General features: G+C 56.1%; 2 long non-coding RNA genes across 2 annotated transcripts; both read left to right on the top strand.

The window, feature by feature from the left end:
• Positions 1–4773: 4773 nt before the first annotated feature.
• LOC119714966 (uncharacterized) lies at positions 4774–6017 on the top strand. Its single transcript, XR_005262213.2, has 2 exons — positions 4774–5616; positions 5849–6017. It is a non-coding gene; the product is annotated as an uncharacterized lncRNA (long non-coding RNA).
• Positions 6018–12582: 6565 nt separating this feature from the next.
• Positions 12583–13826, top strand: LOC119714964 (uncharacterized). Its single transcript, XR_005262211.2, has 2 exons — positions 12583–13425; positions 13658–13826. It is a non-coding gene; the product is annotated as an uncharacterized lncRNA (long non-coding RNA).
• Positions 13827–18001: the final 4175 nt, after the last annotated feature.

Genomic DNA, 18001 nt, shown 5'->3' with positions numbered 1-18001 from the left:
TGTACCCAAAGCCTTCCTTTGGGGGCACTTTTGGATGGGCGAAAAGGGCTCGCAACGCATTTCCTGGGGCCTTATTTTTCAGTCGTCTCAGATGACGGCTAGGGCTAGGTTTAGGTTTGCTCATGAACAGCGAACCCGGAGGGTCCAGTTGCATGTGGGGCTGCATAAAGGCTCCCCTGGGGAGTTGACTTGTATCGATAGCCTTCCTTTGGGGGCACTTTTGGATGGTCCGAAGAGGCTTGGAACGCGTTTTCTGGGGCCCGGGTTTTCAGTCTTCTCCCATGCCGGCTAGTGATATATTTAGGGTTGCTTGGAAAAATCGAACCCGGAGGGTCCAGTTGCATGTGGGGCTGCGTAAAGGCTCCCCTGGGGAGTTCACTTGTACCCAAAGCCTTCCTTTTGTGACACTTTTGGATGGGCCAAAGAGGCTTGGAACGCGTTTTCTAGGGCCAGGATTTTCAGTCTTCTCCCATGCCGGCTAGTGATATATATAGGGTTGCTCGGAAAAAATCGAACCCGGAGGGTCCAGTTGCATGTGGGGCTGCGTATAGGCTCCCCTGGGGAGTTCACTTGTACCCAAAGCCTTCCTTTGGGGGCACTTTTGGATGGGCGAAAAGTGCTCGGAACGCATTTCCTGGGGCCTGATTTTTCACTCCTCTTCGATGCCGGCTAGGGCTATGTTTAGGGATGCTCAGAAACAGCGAACCCGGAGGGTCCAGTTGCATGTGGGGCTGCGTAAAGGCTCCCCTGGGGAGTTCTCTTGTACCCAAAGCCTTCCTTTGGGAGCACTTTTGGATGGGCGAAAAGGGCTCGCAACGCATTTCCTGGGGCCTGATTTTTCACTCGTCTCCGATGACGGCTAGGGCTACGTTTAGGTTTGCTGAGGAACAGCGAACCCGGAGGGTCCAGTTGCATATGGGGCTGCGTAAAGGCTCCCCTGTGAACTTCAGATGTACCCAAAGCCTTCCTTTGGGGGCACTTTTGGATGGTCCAAAGGGGCTTGCAACGCATTTCCTGGGGCCTAATTTTTCAGTTTCTCCGATGACGGCTAGGGCTACGTTTAGGTTTGCTCATGAACAGCGAACCCGGAGGGTGCAGTTGCATGTGGGGCTGCGTAAAGGCTCCCCTGGGGAGTTCACTTGTACCTAAAGCCTTCCTTTGGTGACACTTTGGGATGGTCCAAAGGGGCATGTAACGCGTTTTCTGGGGCCCGGGTTTTCAGTCTTCTCCCATGCCGGCTAGGGATATATTTAGGGTTGCTCGGAAAAATCGAACCCGGAGGGTCCAGTTGCATGTGGGGCTGCGTAAAGGCTCCCCTGGGGAGTTCTCTTGTACCCAAAGTCTTCCTTTGGGGGCACATTTGGATGGGCGAAAAGTGCTCGGAACGCATTTCTTGGGGCCTGATTTTTCAGTCGTCTTTGTTGCCGGCAAGGGCTATGTTTAGGGATGCTCGGAAACAGCGAACCCGGAGGGTCCAGTTGCATGTGGGGCTGTTTAAAGGCTCCCCTGGGGAGTTCACTTGTACCCAAAGCCTTCCTTTGGTGACACTTTTGGATGGTCCAAAGGGGCTTGCAACGCGTTTTCTGGGGCCCGGGTTTTCAGTCTTCTCCCATGCCGGCTAGTGATATATTTAGGGTTGCTCGGAAAAATCGAACCCGGAGGGTCCAGTTGCATGTGGGGCTGCGTAAATGCTCCCCTGGGGAGTTATCTTGTACCCAAAGCCTTCCTTTGGGGGCACATTTGGATGGGCGAAAAGTGCTCGGAACGCATTTCTTGGGGCCTGATTTTTCAGTCGTCTTTGATGCCGGCAAGGGCTATGTTTAGGGATGCTCGGAAACAGCGAACCCGGAGGGTCCAGTTGCATGTGGGGCTGCGTAAAGGCTCCCCTGGGGAGTTCACTTGTACCCAAAGCCTTCCTTTGGGGGCACATTTGGATGGGTGAAAACGGCTCACAACTCCTTTCCTGGGGCCTGATTTTTCAGCCGCCTTCGATGCCGGCTAGGGCTATGTTTAGGGATGCTCAGAAACAGCGAACCCGGAGGGTCCAGTTGCATGTGGGGCTGCGTAAAGGCTCCCCTGAAGAGTTCTCTTGTTCCCAAAGCCTTCCTTTGGGGGCAATTTTGGATGTGCGAAAAGGGCTCGGAACGCATTTCCTGAGGCCTGATTTTTCAGTCGTCACGATGCCGGCTAGGGCTATGTTTAGGGATGCTCAGAAACTGCGAACCCGGAGGGTCCAGTTGCATGTGGGGCTGCGTAAAGGCTCCCCTGGGGAGTTCACTTGTACCCAAAGCCTTCCTTTGGGGGCACTTTTGGATGGGTGAAAACGGCTCGCAACTCATTTCCTGGGGCCTGATTTTTTAGTCGTCTTCGATGCCGGCTAGGGATATGTTTAGGGATGCTCGGCAACAGCGAAACCGGAGGGTCCAGTTGCATGTGGGGCTGCCTAAAGGCTCCCCTGGGGAGTTCTCTTGTACCCAAAGCCTTCCTTTGGGGGCACTTTTGGATGGGCGAAAAGGGCTCGTAACGCATTTCCTGGGGCCTGATTTTTCACTCGTCATCGATGCCAGCTAGGGCTATGTTTAGGGACGCTCGGAAACAGCGAACCCGGAGGGTCCAGTTGCATGTGGGGCTGCGTAAAGGCTCCCCTGCGGTGTTCACTTGTACCCAAAGCCTTCCTTTGCAGGCACTTTTGGATGGGTGAAAAGGGCTCGGAACGCATTTCCTGGGGCCTGATTTTTCAGTCGTGTTCGATGCCTGCTAGGGATATGTTTAGGGATGCTCGGAAACAGCGAACCCGGAGGGTCCAGTTGCATGTGGGGCTGCGTAAAGGCTCCCCTGGGGAGTTCTCTTGTACCCAAAGTCTTCCTTTTTGTGAAACTTTTGGATGGTCCAAAGGGGATTGCAACGCGTTTTCTGGGGCCCGGGTTTTCAGTCTTCTCCCATGCCGGCTAGTGATATATTTAGGGTTGCTCGGAAGAATCGAACCAGGAGGGTCCAGTTGCATGTGGGGCTGCGTAAAGGCTCCCCTGGGGAGTTCACTTGTACCCAAAGCCTTCCTTTGGGGTTACTTTTGGATGGTCCAAAGGGGCTTGCAGCGCGTTTTCTGGGGCCCGCTTCTTCAGTCTTCTCCCATGCCGGCTAGGGCTTTATTTAGGGTTGCTCGGAAACAGCGAACCCGGAGGGTCCAGTTGCATGTGGGGCTGCGTAAAGGCTCCCCTGGGGAGTCCACTTGTACCCAAAGCCTTTCTCGGGGGGCACTTTTGGATGGGCAAAAAGGGCTCGGAACGCATTTCCTGGGGCCTGATTTTTCACTCGTCTCCGATGACGGCTAGGGCTATATATAGGGATGCTCGGAAACACCGAACCCGGAGGGTCCAGTGTCATGTGGGGCTGCGTAAAGGCTCCCGTGGGGAGTTCACTTGTACCCAAAGCCTTCCTTTGGGGGCACTTTTGGATGGTCCAAAGGGGCTCAGAACGCATTTCCTGGGGCCTGATTTTTCACTCATCTCCGATGACGGCTAGGGTTATGTTTAGGGATGCTCGGAAACAGTGAACCCAGAGGGTCCAGTTTCATGTGGGGCTGCGTAAAGGCTCCCCTGGGGAGTTCACTTGTACCCAAAGCCTTCCTTTGGGGGCACTTTTGGATGGTCCAAAGGGGCTCAGAACGCATTTCCTGGGGCCTGATTTTTTACTCATCTCCGATGACGGCTAGGGTTATGTTTAGGGATGCTCGGAAACAGTGAACCCAGAGGGTCCAGTTGCATGTGGGACTGCGTAAAGGCTCCCCTGGGGAGTTCTCTTTTACCCAAAGCCTTCCTTTGGCAGCACTTTTGGATGGGCGAAAGGGGCTCGCAACGCGTTTTCTGGGGCCCGTTTTTTTAGTCTTCTCTCATGCCGGCTAGGCCTATATTTAATCTTAATGTGAAGTAGCGTACACGGATTGTCAAGGTGCATTAGGGTGAGGGTGAGGTTGAGGGTGAGGGTGAGTGTTGTTGGGGTTAGTGTTTAGGGTTTAGGTTTAGCGTTAGCGTTAGCGTTAGGGTTAGGGTTCGGGTTAGGTTTCGGGTTTGGGTTCGAGTTAGGGTTTCGGTTAGGGTTCGGCTTAGGGTTCGGGTTCAGCTTAGGGTTCGCGTTTGGGTTTGTGTTCGGGTTCGGGTTTGTGTTTGGTTTCGGGTTCGTGTTCAGGTTCGTGTTTGGGTTACTGTTAGGGTTCGGTTTCGGGTTAGGTTTAGGGTTCGGGTTCGAGTTACGGTTAGGGTCAGGGATCGGGTTAGGGTCCGGGTTCGGGTTCGGGTGCTGGTTCGGGTTAGGGTTCGGGTTCGGCACCGCCCGGACACATTTAAGCGCAACGCTGCCCGGACACATTTTAGCGCGGCACTGCCTGGACACATTTAAGCGCAATGCCGCCGGACACATTTTAGCGGGTCAGCAGCATTTGCGGGGCTCACCGGGGGGGGGTCCATGGGGCTTGGGGGGACCCCAAGGTGAGGGGGGTGGGGACAAAATGAGCGGGGAACCAAGTGTGCGGGCTGCAGTTTCCGGGGGGACGCATTTGCGGGGCTCACCGGGGGGGGGTCCATGGGGCTTGGGGGGACCCCAAGGGGAGGGGGGGGAACCAAAATGAGGGGGGAACCAAGTGTGCGGGTGCGGTTGCCGGGGGGACGCATTTGCGGTGCGAACCGGGGCGGGGGAACCAAAATGAGGGGGGAACCAAGTGGGCGGGGTGCGCTTGCCGGGGGGACGCATTTGCGGGGTGCACCGTGTGGGGGGGAACCAAAATGAGGGGGTAACCAAGTGTGCGCGGTGCGGTTGCCAGGGGGTTAGGGTTAGGGATAGGGTTAGGCTTAGGGTTCATTAGGGTTAGGGTTAGGGTTAAGGTTAGTGTTAGGGTTAGGGATAGGGTTAGGCTTAGGGTTCATTAGGGTTAGGGTTAGGGCTTAGGGTTATGGTTAGGGGGTTAGGGTTCGGGTTCGGGGTTCCTAAGAGGAGGAAGAGTTCTTCGGGGTTCCTAAGAGGAGGAAGAGTTCTTCGAGGAGGAGGAGGAGGAAGACGAGCTGGAGGAAGAGCTGGGCGAGGAGGACTTCGAGGAGGAGGAGTTCGAGGAGGAGGAAGGCCTCTCGGAGGAGGAGGACGAGGAGGAGGAAGAGGAGGAGGAGGAAGGCGGCAAGGCTGAGGAAGGCGCCCCCCCCACGGCCCCCCCCGCGGTGACGCTGCCGGAGGAGGAGGAGGAGGAGGAGGAGGAGGAAGAAGAGACGGGCGCCCTGCTGATGGAGGTGGATGAAGGCCAGCCCCCCCCCTGCGAGGAGGAGGAGGAGGAGGGGGGGGGCCAGCAGCCCCCAGCGAATCAGGAGGAGGAGGAGGAGATGATGGGGGGGAGGAAGGGCAGCTCCCCCCGGGTAGCCCCCAGCCCCCCCCGCCCCCCCACGAGGGTCCCCCCCCAGCCCTGGAAGCTGCGCCCCCCCCTTGTCCTCCGGAGCCGCCCCCCCCCGAGGGGCCCAAGGGGGACGGGGGCAGCCCCGAACCCCCCCCCTGCACCCCCCCCCGGACCCCCCTCAGCTGCAGGGAGAGGAGGAGGAGGAGGAGGAAGAGCCCCCGCCCCCCCCGGGCAAGGGAGAGGTGAGTGTGGGGGGGTTTGGGGCAAGATTGGGGGGTTTTGGGGCAGTTTGTGTGGAACTGGGGTGGTTTGGGGCAAGATCGAGTGGGTTTGGGACAGTTTTGGGTGTGATTGAGGTGGTTTGGGGCAAGATGGGGTGGTTTTGGGGCACTTGGGGTGAGAAGGGGGTGGTGGGGGTGGGATGGGGTGGGGTCAGGGGTCGGGGGTCAGGCGCTGACCCCGCTGTGCCCCCAGGCCCCCGACCCCACGGCCTCCATGCTGGCTGACTTCATCGACTGCCCCCCCGACGCCGCCCCGTGACCCCGCCGGGACCCCCCCAACCTCAGAGCCCCCCCAGAGCCCCTCCCCTGCCCCTCACCAGACCCCGACCCCCCCAGAACAAAATAAAGTTTCTAGAACCTTCCTCTCGGTGCCTTTGCGTTGGTTTTTGATGGGCGAAAGGGGCTGGGAAGGCTTTGGGTACAAGTGAACTCCCCTGGGGAGCCTTTACGCAGCCCCACATGCAACTGGACTCTCCGGGTTCGCTGTTCCTGAGCAAACCTAAACGTAGCCCTAGCCATCATCGGAGACGAATGAAAAATCAGGCCCCAGGAAATGCGTTCCGATGGGGACGGACATACAGACAGCTGGGGATGGTCATACAGAGAGGAGTGGTTGGAGAGCTGCCAGGCAGAGAAGGACCTGGGAGTGATGGTGGACAGTCGGCTGAATATGAGCCAGCAGTGTGCTCAGGTGGCCAAGAAGGCCAACGGCATCCTGGCTTGTATCAGAAACAGTGTGACCAGCAGGGCTAGGGAGGTGATTGTCCCCCTGTACTCGGCTCTGGTGAGGCCGCACCTCGAGTACTGTGTTCAGTTTTGGGCCCCTCGCTACAAGAAGGACATCGAGGTGCTTGAGCGGGTCCAAAGAAGGGCGACGAAGCTGGTGAGGGGCCTGGAGAACAAGTCCTACAAGGATCGGCTGAGAGAGCTGGGCTTGTTCAGCCTGGAGAAGACGAGGCTCAGGGGTGACCTTATTGCTCTCTACAGATACCTTAAAGGAGGCTGTAGCGAGGTGGGAGTTGGTCTGTTCTCCCACATGCCTGGTGACAGGACGGGGGGGAATGGGCTAAAATTGTGCCAGGGGAGTTTTAGGTTAGACGTTAGGAAGAATTTCTTTACCGAAAGGGTTGTTAGGCACTGGAACGGGCTGCCCAGGGAAGTGGTGGAGTCACCATCCCTGGAAGTCTTCAAAAGACGTTTAGATGTAGAGCTTAGGGATATGGTTTAGTGGGGACTGTTAGTGTTAGGTCAGAGGTTGGACTCGATAATCTTGAGGTCTCTTCCAACCTAGAAATTCTGTGATTCTGTGGATGAGCCTGTTGAAACTAATTCCAGTTGAGAAAGTTTCAGTTACTAGCTTGGTGATATTGTCAGTTCAATATTCAAAGCTGCAGCAAAAGCGAAAGGGGATTTTTGCTTCTAGAAACACCCCAGGTCTCCTGCCTGCACTCTGCGTGCTGTTGAGCTAAGCCATAAAAATAAGTAAATAAAGCACAGCTGCTGCTCCTCTTTCTGATGTCCTGTGCTTTGCCCCTCCCCTTTCCCAGGTGATTGGGTTTGGGTGCTGGGGGCGGGGGCAAAAGGTATATGAGCCCCAGGCATGCCACCAGAGAGCTCCTTCTGCCTGGGCTGCTCTTTGGGGTAAGTGCTTTGTGTTTCCTTCAGTCAGTTGCAGGGTTCTTTAGGTGGGTCAAAGTCTATGGATTTCTGGATTTTAAGTGCTTGGAATTCACTTAATAGAGCTCTATTTAGCAGAGGCCGCTGGCTCACTGTTTTTTGGGGTGGTGGGACACTCTTCTGGTTTTGACCTATACTTCAATCTCTAAATGTATAAACCCACCTGTGTAACTCTCCTGAGGACTAAAAGCAGCTTGATTGCATGGTACCTGTGGCTCGGCAGCATAGATACGCAGCATTGCCAAGAGACTGAGCAGGGTTGTATCAAAGTCTCCTCTTTCATCTGCCAAGGGTGAGTCTGTGATTACCCCTGCCGGGGCTGCTGTGTGTGCATGTCTTTTTGGCATTTATGGAGCTCAGTCGTTTTTTTTTTCTGTCTATGTTCTAACTTTTTGGTTTTTTGAGGGGCGCATAGCGTGTGTGCTGAGAGTGGGTGGCAGGAGGAGGTGGGGAGCTGCTCAGGACTGGAAGGTTTGGTTTCTAGGAGTACGCGGCATCCTTCCTGTGCGACGTGACTAATTGTTGGGCTGGAACGTTCCAGCTTTTGTGTGTCTTAAGCAACGTAGCTTGTGCAGTGTGTTGTGTGGCCCGGGCAGAGTTTGCCGTGGCGCTGTGAGCGAAGATTCTGAGTTAGAGCTGGTGAGCAGCTGAAGAACTGGAGCTGGGAAGAGAGAGGCATTGCAGCAGGTACGCTGTGGCTGTGAGGTTAGGGTTAGATCCAGGGTTCGGGTTAGGCTTTGGGTTCGGGTTAGGGTTAGGGTTCGGTCTCCCATGGGCGATGTTTCGGCTTGCTCAGGAACAGCGAACCCGGAGGGTCCAGTGTCATGTGGGGCTGCGTAAAGGCTCCCCTGGGGAGTTCACTTGTACCCAAAGCCTTCCTTTGGTGACACTTTTGGATGGTCCAAAGGGACTCGCAACGCTTTTTCTGGGGCCTGATTTTTCAGTCGTCTTCGATGCCGGCTAGGGCTATGTTTAGGGATGCTCGGAAACAGCGAACCCGGAGGGTCCAGTTGCATGTGGGGCTGCATAAAGGCTCCCCTGGGGAGATCACTTGTATCCAAAGCCTTCCTTTGGTGACACTTTTGGATGGGCGAAAAGGGCTTGGAACACATTTCCTGGGGCCCGATTTTTCATTCGTCTTCGATGACGGCTAGGGCTACGTTTAGGTTTGCTCAGGAACAACGAACCCGGAGGGTCCAGTTGCATGTGGGGCTGCGTAAAGGCTCCCCTGGGGAGTTCACTTGTACCCAAAGCCTTCCTTTGGTGACACTTTTGGATGGTCCAAAGGGGCTTTCAACGCGTTTTCTGGGGCCCGTTTTTTCAGTCGTCTCCGATGCCGGCTAGGGATATATTCAGGGTTGCTCAGGAACAGCGAACCCGGAGGGTCCAGTTGCATGTGGGGCTGCGTAAAGGCTCCCCTGGGGAGTTCTCTTGTACCCAAAGCCTTCCTTTGGTGACACTTTGGGATGGTCCAAAGGGGCTTTCAACGCGTTTTCTGGGGCCCGTTTTTTCAGTCGTCTCCAATGCCGGCTAGGGCTATGTTTAGGGATGCTCGGAAACAGCGAACCCGGAGGGTCCAGTTGCATGTGGGGCTGCGTAAAGGCTCCCCTGGGGAGTTCACTTGTACCCAAAGCCTTCCTTTGGTGACACTTTTGGATGGGCGAAAAGGGCTCGCAACGCATTTCATGGGGCCTGATTTTTCACTCGTCTCCGATGACGGCTAGGGCTATGTTTAGGGATGCTCGGAACCAGCGAACCCGGAGGGTGCAGTTGCATGTGGGGCTGCGTAAAGGCTCCCCTGGGGAGTTCACTTGTACCCAAAGCCTTCCTTTGGTGACACTTTTGGATGGTCCAAAGGGGCTTGCAACGCTTTTCTGGAGCCCGGTTTTTCAGTCTTCTCCCATGACGGCTAGGGATATATTTAGGGTTGCTCGGAAAGAGTGAACCCGGAGGGTCCAGTTGCATGTGGGGCTGCGTAAAGGCTCCCCTGGGGAGTTCACTTGTACCCAAAGCCTTCCTTTGGTGACACGTTTGGATGGTCCAAAGGGGCTTGCAACGCGTTTCGCTGGGCCTGATTTTTCAGGTGTCTTCGATGCTGGCTAGGGCTATGTTTAGGGATGCTCGGAAACAGCGAACCCGGAGGGTCCAGTTGCATGGGGGGCTGCGTAAAGGCTCCCCTGGGGAGTTCACTTGTACCCAAAGCCTTCCTTTCGTGACACGTTTGGATGGTCCAAAGGGGCTTGCAACGCGTTTCGCTGGGCCTGATATTTCAGTCGTCATCAATGCCGGTTAGGGATATATTTAGGGTTGCTCGGAAAAATCGAACCCGAAGGGTCCAGTTGCATGTGGGGCTGCGTAAAGGCTCCCCTGGGGAGTTCACTTGTATCCAAAGCCTTCCTTTGGGGGCACTTTTGGATGGTCCAAATGGGCTCGCAACACATTTCCTGGGGCCTGATTTTTCACTCGTCATCGATACCGGCTAGGGCTATATTTAGGGATGCTCGGAAACAGCGAACCCGGAGGTCCAGGTGCATGTGGGGCTGCGTAAAGGCTCCCCTGGGGAGTTCACTTGTATCCAAAGCCTTCCTTTGGGGGCACTTTTGGATGGGCGAAAAGGGCTCACAACGCATTTCCTGGGGCCTGATTTTTCAGTCGTCTTCGATGCCGGCTAGGGCTATGTTTAGGGTTGCTCGGAAACAGCGAACCCGGAGGTCCAGTTGCATGTGGGGCTGCGTAAAGGCTCCCGTGGGGAGTTTACTTGTACCCAAAGCCTTCCTTTGGTGACACTTTTGGATGGTCCAAAGTGGCTTGCAACGCGTTTTCTGGGGCCTGATTTTTCAGTCGTCATCGATGCCGGCTAGGGTTATATTTAGGGATGCTCGGAACAGCGAACCCGGAGGGTCCAGTTGCATGTGGGGCTGCGTAAAGTCTCCCCTGGGGAGTTCACTTGTACCCAAAGCCTTCCTTTGGGGGCACTTTTGGATGGGCGAAATGGGCTCGCAATGCATTTCCTGGGGCCTGATTTTTAACTCTTCTTCGATGCCGCCTAGGGCTATGTTTAGGGATGCTCGGAACCAGCGAACCCGGAGGGTCCAGTTGCATGTGGGGCTGCGTAAAGGCTCCCCTGGGGAGTTCACTTGTACCCAAAGCCTTCCTTTGGTGACACTTTTGGATGGTCCAAAGGGGCTTGCAACGCATTTCCTGGGGCCTGATTTTTCAGTCGTCTCTGATGCCGGCTAGGGCTATGTTTAGGGATGCTCGGAAACAGCGAACCCGGAGGGTCCAGTTCCATATGGGGCTGCGTAAAGGCTCCCCTGGGGAGTTCACTTGTACCCAAAGCCTTCCTATAGGGGCACTTTTGGATTGGCGAAAAGGGCTGGGAATGCATTTCCTGGGGCCTGATTTTTCAGTCTTCTCCCATGCCGGCTAGGGATATATTTAGGGTTGCTTGGAAACAGCGAACTCGGAGGGTCCAGTTGCATGTGGGGCTGCGTAAAGGCTCCCCTGGGGAGTTCTCTTGTACCCAAAGCCTTCCTTAGGGGGCACTTTTGGATGGGCGAAAAGGGCACGGAACGCATTTCCTGGGGCTTGATTTTTCAGTCGTCTCCGATGACGGCTAGGGCTAGGTTTAGGTTTGCTCAGGAACAGCGAACCCGGAGAGTCCAGTTGCATGTGGGGCTGCGTAAAGGCTCTTCTGGGGAGATCACTTTTACCCAAAGCCTTCCTTTGGGGGCACTTTTGGATGGTCCAAAGGGGCTCGCAACGCATTTCCTGGGGCCTGATTTTTCACTCGTCTCCGATGATGGCTAGGGCTACGTTTACGTTTGTTCAGGAACAGCGAACCCGGAGGGTGCAGTTGCATGTGGGGCTGCATAAAGGCTCCCCTGGGGAGTTCTCTTGTACCCAAAGCCTTCCTTTGGGGGCACTTTTGGATGGGCGAAAAGGGCTCGCAACGCATTTCCTGGGGCCTGTTTTTTCATTCGTCTTCGATGCCGGCTAGGGTTATGTTTAGGGATGCTCAGGAACAGCGAAACTGGAGGGTGCAGTTGGATGTGGGGCTGCGTAAAGCTCCCCTGGGGAGTTCTCTTGTACCCAAAGCCTTCCTTTGGGGGCACTTTTGGATGGTCCAAAGGGGCTCAGAACGCATTTCCTGGGGCCTGATTTTTTACTCATCTCCGATGACGGCTAGGGTTATGTTTAGGGATGCTCGGAAACAGTGAACCCAGAGGGTCCAGTTGCATGTGGGACTGCGTAAAGGCTCCCCTGGGGAGTTCTCTTTTACCCAAAGCCTTCCTTTGGCAGCACTTTTGGATGGGCGAAAGGGGCTCGCAACGCGTTTTCTGGGGCCCGTTTTTTTAGTCTTCTCTCATGCCGGCTAGGCCTATATTTAATCTTAATGTGAAGTAGCGTACACGGATTGTCAAGGTGCATTAGGGTGAGGGTGAGGTTGAGGGTGAGGGTGAGTGTTGTTGGGGTTAGTGTTTAGGGTTTAGGTTTAGCGTTAGCGTTAGCGTTAGGGTTAGGGTTCGGGTTAGGTTTCGGGTTTGGGTTCGAGTTAGGGTTTCGGTTAGGGTTCGGCTTAGGGTTCGGGTTCAGCTTAGGGTTCGCGTTTGGGTTTGTGTTCGGGTTCGGGTTTGTGTTTGGTTTCGGGTTCGTGTTCAGGTTCGTGTTTGGGTTACTGTTAGGGTTCGGTTTCGGGTTAGGTTTAGGGTTCGGGTTCGAGTTACGGTTAGGGTCAGGGATCGGGTTAGGGTCCGGGTTCGGGTTCGGGTGCTGGTTCGGGTTAGGGTTCGGGTTCGGCACCGCCCGGACACATTTAAGCGCAACGCTGCCCGGACACATTTTAGCGCGGCACTGCCTGGACACATTTAAGCGCAATGCCGCCGGACACATTTTAGCGGGTCAGCAGCATTTGCGGGGCTCACCGGGGGGGGGTCCATGGGGCTTGGGGGGACCCCAAGGTGAGGGGGGTGGGGACAAAATGAGCGGGGAACCAAGTGTGCGGGCTGCAGTTTCCGGGGGGACGCATTTGCGGGGCTCACCGGGGGGGGGTCCATGGGGCTTGGGGGGACCCCAAGGGGAGGGGGGGGAACCAAAATGAGGGGGGAACCAAGTGTGCGGGTGCGGTTGCCGGGGGGACGCATTTGCGGTGCGAACCGGGGCGGGGGAACCAAAATGAGGGGGGAACCAAGTGGGCGGGGTGCGCTTGCCGGGGGGACGCATTTGCGGGGTGCACCGTGTGGGGGGGAACCAAAATGAGGGGGTAACCAAGTGTGCGCGGTGCGGTTGCCAGGGGGTTAGGGTTAGGGATAGGGTTAGGCTTAGGGTTCATTAGGGTTAGGGTTAGGGTTAAGGTTAGTGTTAGGGTTAGGGATAGGGTTAGGCTTAGGGTTCATTAGGGTTAGGGTTAGGGCTTAGGGTTATGGTTAGGGGGTTAGGGTTCGGGTTCGGGGTTCCTAAGAGGAGGAAGAGTTCTTCGGGGTTCCTAAGAGGAGGAAGAGTTCTTCGAGGAGGAGGAGGAGGAAGACGAGCTGGAGGAAGAGCTGGGCGAGGAGGACTTCGAGGAGGAGGAGTTCGAGGAGGAGGAAGGCCTCTCGGAGGAGGAGGACGAGGAGGAGGAAGAGGAGGAGGAGGAAGGCGGCAAGGCTGAGGAAGGCGCCCCCCCCACGGCCCCCCCCGCGGTGACGCTGCCGGAGGAGGAGGAGGAGGAGGAGGAGGAGGAAGAAGAGACGGGCGCCCTGCTGATGGAGGTGGATGAAGGCCAGCCCCCCCCCTGCGAGGAGGAGGAGGAGGAGGGGGGGGGCCAGCAGCCCCCAGCGAATCAGGAGGAGGAGGAGGAGATGATGGGGGGGAGGAAGGGCAGCTCCCCCCGGGTAGCCCCCAGCCCCCCCCGCCCCCCCACGAGGGTCCCCCCCCAGCCCTGGAAGCTGCGCCCCCCCCTTGTCCTCCGGAGCCGCCCCCCCCCGAGGGGCCCAAGGGGGACGGGGGCAGCCCCGAACCCCCCCCCTGCACCCCCCCCCGGACCCCCCTCAGCTGCAGGGAGAGGAGGAGGAGGAGGAGGAAGAGCCCCCGCCCCCCCCGGGCAAGGGAGAGGTGAGTGTGGGGGGGTTTGGGGCAAGATTGGGGGGTTTTGGGGCAGTTTGTGTGGAACTGGGGTGGTTTGGGGCAAGATCGAGTGGGTTTGGGACAGTTTTGGGTGTGATTGAGGTGGTTTGGGGCAAGATGGGGTGGTTTTGGGGCACTTGGGGTGAGAAGGGGGTGGTGGGGGTGGGATGGGGTGGGGTCAGGGGTCGGGGGTCAGGCGCTGACCCCGCTGTGCCCCCAGGCCCCCGACCCCACGGCCTCCATGCTGGCTGACTTCATCGACTGCCCCCCCGACGCCGCCCCGTGACCCCGCCGGGACCCCCCCAACCTCAGAGCCCCCCCAGAGCCCCTCCCCTGCCCCTCACCAGACCCCGACCCCCCCAGAACAAAATAAAGTTTCTAGAACCTTCCTCTCGGTGCCTTTGCGTTGGTTTTTGATGGGCGAAAGGGGCTGGGAAGGCTTTGGGTACAAGTGAACTCCCCTGGGGAGCCTTTACGCAGCCCCACATGCAACTGGACTCTCCGGGTTCGCTGTTCCTGAGCAAACCTAAACGTAGCCCTAGCCATCATCGGAGACGAATGAAAAATCAGGCCCCAGGAAATGCGTTCCGATGGGGACGGACATACAGACAGCTGGGGATGGTCATACAGAGAGGAGTGGTTGGAGAGCTGCCAGGCAGAGAAGGACCTGGGAGTGATGGTGGACAGTCGGCTGAATATGAGCCAGCAGTGTGCTCAGGTGGCCAAGAAGGCCAACGGCATCCTGGCTTGTATCAGAAACAGTGTGACCAGCAGGGCTAGGGAGGTGATTGTCCCCCTGTACTCGGCTCTGGTGAGGCCGCACCTCGAGTACTGTGTTCAGTTTTGGGCCCCTCGCTACAAGAAGGACATCGAGGTGCTTGAGCGGGTCCAAAGAAGGGCGACGAAGCTGGTGAGGGGCCTGGAGAACAAGTCCTACAAGGATCGGCTGAGAGAGCTGGGCTTGTTCAGCCTGGAGAAGACGAGGCTCAGGGGTGACCTTATTGCTCTCTACAGATACCTTAAAGGAGGCTGTAGCGAGGTGGGAGTTGGTCTGTTCTCCCACATGCCTGGTGACAGGACGGGGGGGAATGGGCTAAAATTGTGCCAGGGGAGTTTTAGGTTAGACGTTAGGAAGAATTTCTTTACCGAAAGGGTTGTTAGGCACTGGAACGGGCTGCCCAGGGAAGTGGTGGAGTCACCATCCCTGGAAGTCTTCAAAAGACGTTTAGATGTAGAGCTTAGGGATATGGTTTAGTGGGGACTGTTAGTGTTAGGTCAGAGGTTGGACTCGATAATCTTGAGGTCTCTTCCAACCTAGAAATTCTGTGATTCTGTGGATGAGCCTGTTGAAACTAATTCCAGTTGAGAAAGTTTCAGTTACTAGCTTGGTGATATTGTCAGTTCAATATTCAAAGCTGCAGCAAAAGCGAAAGGGGATTTTTGCTTCTAGAAACACCCCAGGTCTCCTGCCTGCACTCTGCGTGCTGTTGAGCTAAGCCATAAAAATAAGTAAATAAAGCACAGCTGCTGCTCCTCTTTCTGATGTCCTGTGCTTTGCCCCTCCCCTTTCCCAGGTGATTGGGTTTGGGTGCTGGGGGCGGGGGCAAAAGGTATATGAGCCCCAGGCATGCCACCAGAGAGCTCCTTCTGCCTGGGCTGCTCTTTGGGGTAAGTGCTTTGTGTTTCCTTCAGTCAGTTGCAGGGTTCTTTAGGTGGGTCAAAGTCTATGGATTTCTGGATTTTAAGTGCTTGGAATTCACTTAATAGAGCTCTATTTAGCAGAGGCCGCTGGCTCACTGTTTTTTGGGGTGGTGGGACACTCTTCTGGTTTTGACCTATACTTCAATCTCTAAATGTATAAACCCACCTGTGTAACTCTCCTGAGGACTAAAAGCAGCTTGATTGCATGGTACCTGTGGCTCGGCAGCATAGATACGCAGCATTGCCAAGAGACTGAGCAGGGTTGTATCAAAGTCTCCTCTTTCATCTGCCAAGGGTGAGTCTGTGATTACCCCTGCCGGGGCTGCTGTGTGTGCATGTCTTTTTGGCATTTATGGAGCTCAGTCGTTTTTTTTTTCTGTCTATGTTCTAACTTTTTGGTTTTTTGAGGGGCGCATAGCGTGTGTGCTGAGAGTGGGTGGCAGGAGGAGGTGGGGAGCTGCTCAGGACTGGAAGGTTTGGTTTCTAGGAGTACGCGGCATCCTTCCTGTGCGACGTGACTAATTGTTGGGCTGGAACGTTCCAGCTTTTGTGTGTCTGAAGCAACGTAGCTTGTGCAGTGTGTTGTGTGGCCCGGGCAGAGTTTGCCGTGGCGCTGTGAGCGAAGATTCTGAGTTAGAGCTGGTGAGCAGCTGAAGAACTGGAGCTGGGAAGAGAGAGGCATTGCAGCAGGTACGCTGTGGCTGTGAGGTTAGGGTTAGATCCAGGGTTCGGGTTAGGCTTTGGGTTCGGGTTAGGGTTAGGGTTCGGTCTCCCATGGGCGATGTTTCGGCTTGCTCAGGAACAGCGAACCCGGAGGGTCCAGTGTCATGTGGGGCTGCGTAAAGGCTCCCCTGGGGAGTTCACTTGTACCCAAAGCCTTCCTTTGGTGACACTTTTGGATGGTCCAAAGGGACTCGCAACGCTTTTTCTGGGGCCTGATTTTTCAGTCGTCTTCGATGCCGGCTAGGGCTATGTTTAGGGATGCTCGGAAACAGCGAACCCGGAGGGTCCAGTTGCATGTGGGGCTGCATAAAGGCTCCCCTGGGGAGATCACTTGTATCCAAAGCCTTCCTTTGGTGACACTTTTGGATGGGCGAAAAGGGCTTGGAACACATTTCCTGGGGCCCGATTTTTCATTCGTCTTCGATGACGGCTAGGGCTACGTTTAGGTTTGCTCAGGAACAACGAACCCGGAGGGTCCAGTTGCATGTGGGGCTGCGTAAAGGCTCCCCTGGGGAGTTCACTTGTACCCAAAGCCTTCCTTTGGTGACACTTTTGGATGGTCCAAAGGGGCTTTCAACGCGTTTTCTGGGGCCCGTTTTTTCAGTCGTCTCCGATGCCGGCTAGGGATATATTCAGGGTTGCTCAGGAACAGCGAACCCGGAGGGTCCAGTTGCATGTGGGGCTGCGTAAAGGCTCCCCTGGGGAGTTCTCTTGTACCCAAAGCCTTCCTTTGGTGACACTTTGGGATGGTCCAAAGGGGCTTTCAACGCGTTTTCTGGGGCCCGTTTTTTCAGTCGTCTCCAATGCCGGCTAGGGCTATGTTTAGGGATGCTCGGAAACAGCGAACCCGGAGGGTCCAGTTGCATGTGGGGCTGCGTAAAGGCTCCCCTGGGGAGTTCACTTGTACCCAAAGCCTTCCTTTGGTGACACTTTTGGATGGGCGAAAAGGGCTCGCAACGCATTTCATGGGGCCTGATTTTTCACTCGTCTCCGATGACGGCTAGGGCTATGTTTAGGGATGCTCGGAACCAGCGAACCCGGAGGGTGCAGTTGCATGTGGGGCTGCGTAAAGGCTCCCCTGGGGAGTTCACTTGTACCCAAAGCCTTCCTTTGGTGACACTTTTGGATGGTCCAAAGGGGCTTGCAACGCGTTTTCTGGAGCCCGGTTTTTCAGTCTTCTCCCATGACGGCTAGGGATATATTTAGGGTTGCTCGGAAACAGTGAACCCGGAGGGTCCAGTTGCATGTGGGGCTGCGTAAAGGCTCCCCTGGGGAGTTCACTTGTACCCAAAGCCTTCCTTTGGTGACACGTTTGGATGGTCCAAAGGGGCTTGCAACGCGTTTCGCTGGGCCTGATTTTTCAGGTGTCTTCGATGCTGGCTAGGGCTATGTTTAGGGATGCTCGGAAACAGCGAACCCGGAGGGTCCAGTTGCATGGGTGGCTGCGTAAAGGCTCCCCTGGGGAGTTCACTTGTACCCAAAGCCTTCCTTTCGTGACACGTTTGGATGGTCCAAAGGGGCTTGCAACGCGTTTCGCTGGGCCTGATATTTCAGTCGTCATCAATGCCGGTTAGGGATATATTTAGGGTTGCTCGGAAAAATCGAACCCGAAGGGTCCAGTTGCATGTGGGGCTGCGTAAAGGCTCCCCTGGGGAGTTCACTTGTATCCAAAGCCTTCCTTTGGGGGCACTTTTGGATGGTCCAAATGGGCTCGCAACACATTTCCTGGGGCCTGATTTTTCACTCGTCATCGATACCGGCTAGGGCTATATTTAGGGATGCTCGGAAACAGCGAACCCGGAGGTCCAGGTGCATGTGGGGCTGCGTAAAGGCTCCCGTGGGGAGTTCACTTGTATCCAAAGCCTTCCTTTGGGGGCACTTTTGGATGGGCGAAAAGGGCTCACAACGCATTTCCTGGGGCCTGATTTTTCAGTCGTCTTCGATGCCGGCTAGGGCTATGTTTAGGGTTGCTCGGAAACAGCGAACCCGGAGGTCCAGTTGCATGTGGGGCTGCGTAAAGGCTCCCGTGGGGAGTTTACTTGTACCCAAAGCCTTCCTTTGGTGACACTTTTGGATGGTCCAAAGTGGCTTGCAACGCGTTTTCTGGGGCCTGATTTTTCAGTCGTCATCGATGCCGGCT

Source organism: Anas platyrhynchos, chromosome 17, assembly GCF_047663525.1.
Source record: "Anas platyrhynchos isolate ZD024472 breed Pekin duck chromosome 17, IASCAAS_PekinDuck_T2T, whole genome shotgun sequence".
Taxonomy (NCBI): Eukaryota; Metazoa; Chordata; class Aves; order Anseriformes; family Anatidae; genus Anas; species Anas platyrhynchos.
The sequence above is the reverse complement of the archived record's forward strand: the minus strand, read 5'-3'. Positions and strand labels throughout refer to the sequence as shown.